The following is a 9,617-nucleotide window of genomic DNA, read 5'->3' as shown; positions in this document are numbered from 1 at the left end:
TCCATTATAAGAAGATTAAAGACCATTATTTCATTAGTTTTCTCATACAAACACGGGGATCTATGATCTGCCTGTTTTAAATTGGTAAAGTGAGTAATTATGTGTTATATAATAATGTGTTTAAATGGCTTAAAGTAAGCTTCCCTCCCTCCTTCCTAAAAAAAAGCACCTTAAATGGCTTCTATTTTCTGAACAATATGTAAATAATTAATTGATTGCTTCATTTATCCTGTTTATTCTATAAATCTGTTACAGTCTTGATATTTCATTGAATTAAATCTAAAATATCTCTGATAGAGATATTTTTTTCACCTCTGCAAAAAATTGAGTCTTGGTAGCAATGTGTAAATGGGTGCAGTCAGTGCAGGAGAGAGGGTCAATATTTCCATAGAGTTAGGAGAGATATCAAAAAAGGCATGCTCTAGTGTTCTGGACTTGGTTTAACTCAGGCCTATCCCTTGGTCATAACTGATGTAAACATCCTGAGATTTTAATCTCTTGAGTCAATCAAATCTGGGGGATAATTTCAGTACCTTTTAAGGAAAAATTATCCCAACTCATATCGAGCTTTTGGTTGTGAGACCTGCTTGGTCTCAATCTGAGTGATTAGGATATTGATCTTAACATTGAAATGAATAATTGACATGGATAGCAACTATATGTTACCCCACTTTGGTCTATGAAACAATGTCAGTGAAAATCTGTCCTCCTAGTCTCTTGGGTATTTGGGATTCTGAGAATGTCAATTGTACATTCAGTGTTTTATACAGAGGACCAAGAGAGGAAGCAGAAGGACAGATATTCCCACAACAGAAAACTGCACCCTTCTGGAGAGGACATTTATCTTGTCCTGGGCCAGCCCATTGGGACAAATCTCTATTGTCCCTTCGTGGTAGGAAGTATTCAAAGTCTCTGTTTTTTTAAAATTTTTGAAGATGTATATAGGTGGCACAGTGGATAGAGTGCCAGGCATGAGGTCAAAAAGATTTTTACTTGCTAAATTCAAATCTGGCCTCAGACACTTATAAGCTATGATCCTGGACAAGTCACTTTATCCTGTTTGCTTCAGTTCCTCATCTGTAAACATGAGCTGGAGAAGTAAATGGCAAACCACTCCAGTACTTTTGCCAAAAAACCCAAGTCAAACATGATTGAATAACAACTGAAAGTTCTTATTGTATGGCTTATAAATTTGAAGAAAACCTATATGCACATATATGCATACATATGTCAGACATTTTGAAATTGTGTCTACCTCAATATATGTATGCATTTATATATATATATGTATATATATATATATATATGTTACATATTATATGGTTTGTAGTTCTGTTCTAATGACTCATTATATATATAACCACCTAGGAGGAAGGGACTGAAATTTTACTTTTGTTTTTATATCTCCCATGGCTGGGACATAGCAATCACTTAATAAAATCTTATTGTTTGAGATCCAGAATGAGTTCTAAAAGTCTTTGCAATCAAAATGAAAGCTCTGGAAAATATCATCCATATGGAAAAGTTTGCATTATGGGGATGATTTTAGAATCTCTATTAGTATATGGAAAAGCAGTCTTAGTTAAGTTTGAGAAGATAAATATTTTGCCTATAGTACTTGATTTTTTTTAACCAATTCATAAGGATATTATTGTATCATTTCTTTTAGAAGATACTTAGATGAAAACTTAGTTATTTTTAATGTTTGAAGGTATGTTTTTATTATATAGCCATCACTATCATATAAACAATTTCCATGCATATAAATAAATATGCAAAATTATGTGTTTATGCATATGAAACATTTTATTATACATAAATGTGTGTGTATTTATATGGGAAAATTAAATTGAAATTTAAGATCTTCAGCGATTCCCTTATTTATATTAAATTTTCAGTTTCTTCAAGGCAGGGATTTTGGCTTTTCCCATCTTTGGATCTCTGGGGTCTCACATGGTTCACTACACATGTCAAAGATCTATGATTTTTGCCAATATGGGAGCTGCTTTGCAAATCCCAGACTGTTAATGACTTAGCAACTAAATCTCAGGGAAGTGTCTGCCGCTAAGAAAGCTTAAGTGATTTGCATGGTCACTCAGTAAGAGTCAGAGATCGGATTTGAATCCAGGTCTTCTTGTCCACAAGCTTAATATTTCACATTAGTAGTTTCCAACCAACATAGAAATGAGGGTCAATCAGCTATACATAAGGATCTCTGCTGATTGCTTATTGACTTAAGAAAACCACATATTAATATTTTCTATGACTTTTTGTTTCCCAGTTATATTTTAATCTAGTTCAGGCCACAACTGAAACTGTTATGGTTCACAATCCTGTAACTAGACCATGTTTTTGTTTGAAAATCTTGCTCTACACACTCTACTAGTGTTCATTCATTATACAATGAATAGCTCATACTTCTATGCTTCTATAGAATTTATAAAATATTTTATTTATAGCATTTCTTCTGACTTGTTAAAACAAAAAGCAGATGAGCTTGAATCCCCAAAACCTAAACTTAAATTGAAGTTCTTTTACTCATGTGACCTTGAGATAGTAATTTTTACTCTTTTGGACTTCAATCTCCTTGTCTGTAAAAGGAAGTTAGAGAATATGATTTCTGTAAGTTATTTTCTAAAGCAAAAATCTGAGAAATTACCTGAAAAAGTAGTTGAAGCACGGCTATGTTTTATAGGTAGGGAGATTGAGACCACAGTCATTAAATATTTGATTACTCACAGACTAATCTCTAGAAGGTTGGGATTAGTAGAAACTTGATAAGTATTTCTCATATAGTAAATTGATTGAATTGACAAAACATTATGTACCATAGGATTTAGTGGATCAGGGCTTGGCAATTATGCCAAGTAGAAGCCTGATCAGTATTTACCATATAGTAAATTGATTGAATTGACAAAGAATCTCTGTAGCCAGAGCTAGAGACAGAGATTGAGATAGAGATAGAGATAGAGATAGAGATAGAGACAGAGACAGAGACAGAGACAGAGATAGAGACAAAGAGACAGAGACAGAGACAGAGACAGAAACAGAGATAGAGATAGAGATAGAGAGAGATAGAGATAGAGATAGAGATAGAGATAGAGATAGAGATAGAGATAGAGATAGAGATAGAGATGATAGAGATAGAGATAGAGAGGCAGAGAAGAGTAGAAAGACAGGGAGAACAGGAAATAGAGGCAGAGGAAATCAGTGATTTTCCTGATTTCTATATTTTATATTATTTTAAAAAAACTTTCATATTTTGCTTTGATTTGAATAATAAAATGCATTTGATAAATGAAGAAAAATCTGGCATGAAAAGTCTACAAAATTATATAATTTGAATGAATATATTGAGAGTTAACAATATATAAATATTTTTAAAAATGAGAGGTTGCACTTAAATTATAATCAAAGAGCATAAGGTTGAATTTTTTAAAGGCAGAGTAGCAAAATATTGGATAATGAATGTACCTTCATAAGATATCATCAAATGACAACGTGATTATATTGCTGCAATAAATCTCACTCAATGTCAGCTTAATTCTTCAATGAGGCCTAAGTAATAGCGCAAAGTACAGCTTCCCTGAGAGTCTAATTTACTTGATAGAAAAGGAAGACATATTTTTAATTAGTTTTATGCATATTGTAAATAGCATCTGACTGTATATCAGGTCCAGCAGGCCTTTGCATACAATAATCCTGTCTCTGAGAGGACTACTCAAAGGATAAAGGTAACTTAATAACAGGAAAAATAAATAAAGTTGTATGTTCCTAATTGTTTCTCAATGTATTTTGTTTTAGGCAAGTGAAATGTATTACGTGTGGGGTGGTGATTTAGTTGAAGAAACTCCTTCAGTGGAATGTGATAGTGACTGTTCTTATTCTTGCTTATAAGTTGTATGTGTGTACATACATTTCCTCTGAAATCATTGCCCAGTGAGTTTTATGAAGTCTTTTATTTGTAATTTGTGCTGCTGTCCTTAGCTTACTTCCCTCCAAAACGTGCCTAAGGACCAAATACAGGTGGACTCTTGACATCTTTATTGAGTACTTCCTGATTGCAATCAAGAAGTATTTACCTTGCTTCAAATTGATATGGCAGCTATTAACCTGATCCCTTCAACTCTACTTTCAGCAGTATCCCTCTCCCCATCACCTCTCCAAATATGTATCAGATTTTTATTTTCCTGGAAATTTCTAGATTTTTATCCTTAGTTACTCTGGTATTTATCTGTGTGGTTTATCTAATTGTACAATCAATTTCTTCCTTTAATACTGATACCTCTAGGTTAATTTTGGAACCTAGGTGATTAAAGAGTTCCTTTGTGTGCCCTAATAGGAAAGAAAGTTAATGTGTCTAAATAGTTCTTAAACTTTCCTCAATCAGATCCTGGAGATGTATCCATTTTCCCCTTTTTTTCTTGGTCTTGATAGAACTATAAATCTTGAAGACACATATCACATGTTGGCAAACTACAGACTACTTTTCTGGTCTATTTTTGTATGGTCCTTGTGGTAACCAGTTTTAACTGGTGCCTAAAAAATAAGATATGGGGTATAATTGCCAAGCCCTGATCCACTAAGTCCTATGGTACAAAATTCTTTGTCAATTCAATCAATTTACTATATGATAAATATTGATCAAGCTTTTGCTAAGTGCAAGGAATACAACTTGATTTTATTCTCCTGGGTGTCTGGCAACACAGAATGAGGTCAGAGTGTCACAGAATTTGAGATTTAGAAAGGACTTTAGTGGCTATAGAATCTATACAAAAATGCGAGTGCTTATAATCAAATACCTAATAAAAGAACATCCAACCTGTGCTTAGAAACCTCCAATGAGGAGGTCCTTTAAATCAAATAATTTCTGTCCTCTCTCCAACTTAGGATTTGCATATCAGAGGCAACATGAAAATACACAATTTTCTGGTTCTCAAGTTTTACATTTGGGTAATAAAACTGTAGTATTTCTTTTTTTCAGAATGTCCTCACCTTTATATTCCATCTGAGTAATTGGTTCTGAAGTAAAGAAACTAATAGGTATTTCTCCTATTTGACATGGTATGAAAATGAAATCTTTTGTTGTTTCTGTAACTCTTGAGTGAGACTTTTCTAAGTTCAATGTAGACTTAGACATTTTTTTTTCTGTACTGAATACCATGTTGAATGCCCTCATAAATTGAAACATTTTTTAAAAAGTGTCAATGTTCACAATTAAAATTGTAGTATTCATAAGTCTTCCATTACTCCAAAGTGAAATGAACTACATGACTGTTATTACATATATATGTCTATTTATATATATATTCACAAAATGAATTAAAACCATTTTAAAAGTACATTCTAATAAGTCAAAGAGTTTATTACTATTCCAAGAACAAAGTATCATACCATTCCCACATCATCATTGGAAAAAATTCAGTTCAACAACTCTCAATTTGATGACTTACACATCTGACATCAAAGAAAAAAATACAATTCAATAATGTCTCAATTTGTTTCCTTACACATTTGACATTAACTTTTACCATAGACCATCAATAAATGATAGAAGTAGTGTTTAAAATTTCCAATCCTGCCATTTATTCCCATAGATTTCATATCTGAATATTTTATCTTATATATATATAACTACATTAAAACCAAATATTACATTGAAATATTTGTTTATGCTGTTTATTCAACAAGATACTTCTTAATATGAGATAAATGATGGAGCTGATGATTCATATGACTTGTTTTCTAAATTCATTCCACATTTTTTCTTGAATATAAACTCTTTGAAAACAGAAATTATTCATTCTTTGTATTCTCAGTACCTAGTACAGAGCCTTGCACATGGCAGATGATTTCAAAATAATTGTTGATTGATTGATTGCATGATTAAATACATTGCAATGGGTCTAAATCTGTATAAAATGCAGCTGATTCAAACTCAGAAAAAAACAGAGAATAATACTTTCATATTATTGATTTACATCTTTTTAGGGTTGACTTTAAATATTTTATTTTTTCCCAATTACTTATGATTTGGAAAAATATCCTTTTAAAAATAATTTTGAATTACAAATTTTCTCCTTTCCTCTCTCCCCTACCCCACCCTGTTCTATTGAGAAGTCAAGGAAGTTGATATGGGCAGTTATGCAAAATATATTTCCATATTAGTCATGTAATTTATCATCAAACAACATTACTCTTATTGTGTACAATGTTCTGGCTTCGAAAGAGATCAAAATATAATGAGTTTGACAAGGTATCCAAAGTGTAATAAGAATTAAATGTCAAACCAAGTTGTATATTGCTGCTGAAGTTTGTTTTTACTTTTGTTTGCTTAAGGTTGTTTTGTGCCCCCCCCCCCCCCCCAGAGATAATGGAAGCATCTTTAGTAGGGAGTGAAAAGATTAAACTGTACTTAAGGGATTTCATTTGGTGGTTCTATAGAGAATTGGTTGCAATTGAAAAGTACAATTGAGTGGCTGTTGTAAAAGTCCAAATGAAAGACCTTATCAAAAGTGATGTCTGTGTGAATGAATACCAAAAGTATTGTTGAAGTAGAATGAACAAAATTTGGAACTGATCACATATGAAGAATGAAGGATATTGATACATGATGGATGAGTTTGAGGCTGTAATATTGAGTAATTGAAAGTATGGTTTTACCTCCAATAGAAACAGAAGAGATAGAAGACTTGTTAGTGTTTGCTAATTTCAAAAGAAAAAAGCAAGAAAAAGGAAGATAAGTTATATTTGGGCAAGTGGAACTTAAGAAGCTTGTGTAACATTCCAGTTCACTATGGGGCAGTTGTTGAAGCCTGGAACTCAAGAGAGGGAGAAATAAGAACTGGCTGCATAGATGTAGGAGTCTTCTGTTGAATTCTTGAGAATTAATAATAGCACCAGATGAGAAAAACAGATAGAGAAGAGACAACAGACATATAGATGTATACATATGGCATGCTTTGAGGTGCTTCCCTTATCTCAAATACCTGTTATCTACTTTCCCATTGATTCTAGAGACAAACATGAGGAGTTGGGAATGGCTTTACTATTGTTACTTTCCATGATTATGCTCTCTAATAACTAATAATCAGAATTAATGAAATGATAGATGATCAACAAAGAGATAGATAGGCAGATAGATGGAAAGAACATTATTTATTGATTGGCTATGTGATAGATCCAATGCTAAGTATTGAGGATATGGATAAGTATAAACAAACAAGATAGTCTATGAAAGGAAGAAGCTTACATTCCAAAGGACAAAGAGAGCATACAAAAGACATCTGGATAGGGGAGTCAGAAATCATCTTAACAAGATCAAGATTGTCTGTTAGAGAATCAGAAGTCTGGAGAGTGAATTGATTCATAAACAAGGATAAGCATAGCTGAAATCCATCCTAGAAGATTGTTTTTTTTCCAATCAAAATCATCTATCATGAGACTGAGGTCTCAGGACAGAGGTTTTCCTAAGGTGTAAAAGAAGATGGTAAAGAGGAAAAGAAGGAAACTGGAAAGTGAGTCATAATGTGAGCTTATTTGAGAGTATTTATTAAGTTACAGGCATACCTTGCTTTATTGTACTTTGTTTCATTGAGCTTTGTAAATATTGCATTTTTTACAAATTCAAGGTTTGTGGAAATCTCATATTAAACAAGTGTATTAGCATTATTTTTCCAAGAACATGTGCTCACATCATGTCTCTATGTCACATTCTTGGAATTTCAAACTTTTTGCAATATTATTAGATAAGTAATGTGATCTGTGACCATTGATCTTGGATGTTCTATTGCAATTGCTTTGAGGCACCACAAATCACACTCATACAAGATTGTAAGCTTAATACATAAATGCTGTTTGTTTTGTCTACTTCACTGAACTGCTGTTTTCCCATCTCTTTCTCCTTTGCCTTCCCTATTATTTAAAACTCAACAAAATTGAAATTAGACCAGTTAATAATTGCAGTTGTCTCTGAGTGTATAACTGAAATAAGTCAATCCATGAGAACTTCATTATCATATTTTACGAAATCACCACAGCAACCCTAAACTTCAGCACCCACTGTCTAGATTAGTCAACAGCTACCAACATTGAGGCAAGACCCTTCACCAGCAATAAGATAATGACTCTTTGAAGGCTCTGGAAAGGATGAATGTTTTTTAGTTATAAATTATTTTAAAATTAAGGTATGTGCTTATATTTTTACACATAATACTATTACATACTTAAGACATTACATTATGGTGAAAATATAATTTTAATGTGTACTGGGAAGTAAAAAAATGTGATTTCCTGTATTGCGATATTTGCATTATTTTGGTGGTCTAGAACCAAAATTGCAGTATCTTAGAGGTATGCTGCAATATAGAAAGAAGAGTTGATGCAAAAATGATTTCCTACTCCCAAAGTCAGGGACTTTCACAAATGCAAAAAATAATTAAGAGATATAAAGAGCACATAATGCATAAGGGTAGCTCACAGGCATTATCTTTCTCTGCCTAAAAACATCCTTTTTCCTCTCTTTTGTGGAGTCCTTATGAATTTCTCCTGATATTGTAGCTTTCTGAGAGACTCCCAAGGTCAGGACCCCTAAAATCTTAAAACTGTACTTCTCCCCTCCCCAAAGGGTCATATTTCTTGAAATTGCCTTTATTTAACATAGCTAGTTCATTCTCTCCTCTTCAAAATGGATGTAGTGTCTTATTGGTTTGGTCTTTCTGATGATATAGACAATCAGGTTAGGGGAAAGGGAGGAGAAAAATGACAATCTCTCTTATCTAACTCCCCTATCTCTCCTTGTTGCCATCCCATTATAGGTGAAAGGTTTAGGATCTTCATATGCTTCCAGAGATTAACTTTCAAAGCAGTTGCTTTGTTGTTTTTAAAAACACCTTGTTTGATATACATTGATATACATATACATGATATACATTGATATACATTTGATATACATTGACCTAGATTCTTTCAACCTGTCCCAATATATTTCTTCATCTATTTTTATTCAATTGTTTGAAGTAATTCATACTTTCTCAACTTGATTTTAAAAAGGGTATTTGTATTGTTTATTCTTTTGATTGATTTATTCAGAAGATACAAATATATATCATATATATCTATATATTAATTATTTAAATCTATTTTATACTCTGATGGATTGCTGTTAATACTTGTTTCAAGTAGTAAGACACTGAATATCATTTTAATTATATTCATGAAGGTAAGTGTAGGAACATTTCTCTTATGTACAAAAAGTATGAATGAGCAAAGGAAATAGACCTGTGTTTTCACTAATAAAGGGATCTATCATGAAGTTATGCACATTCTCTAGTTTTTGTAGTCTTGGGAATATGCCTAGCACACTAAGAAGTTGAATAACTCACCCAGGGTCACAGAACCACTGTGTGTCAGAGTAGTACTAGAATTCCTGCATTTCTCAACGTCTACTATGTTATGTTTCCTCGTGGCCTGCAAAAAACAAATAAGGGTAGTTTTGAAAAGATGTACCAAAAACTATGAGAATGAGGGAAAGTCTCATATAGAATGTCAGACTTAAACTAAGATTTGAAGGAAAGTAGTGATTTGACTCTGAGGCAGAAGACATGTTAGAATATATT

Source organism: Macrotis lagotis, chromosome 4, assembly GCF_037893015.1.
Source record: "Macrotis lagotis isolate mMagLag1 chromosome 4, bilby.v1.9.chrom.fasta, whole genome shotgun sequence".
In the NCBI taxonomy this organism is placed as follows: domain Eukaryota; kingdom Metazoa; phylum Chordata; class Mammalia; order Peramelemorphia; family Peramelidae; genus Macrotis; species Macrotis lagotis.
Note: the sequence above shows the minus strand (reverse complement) of the source record.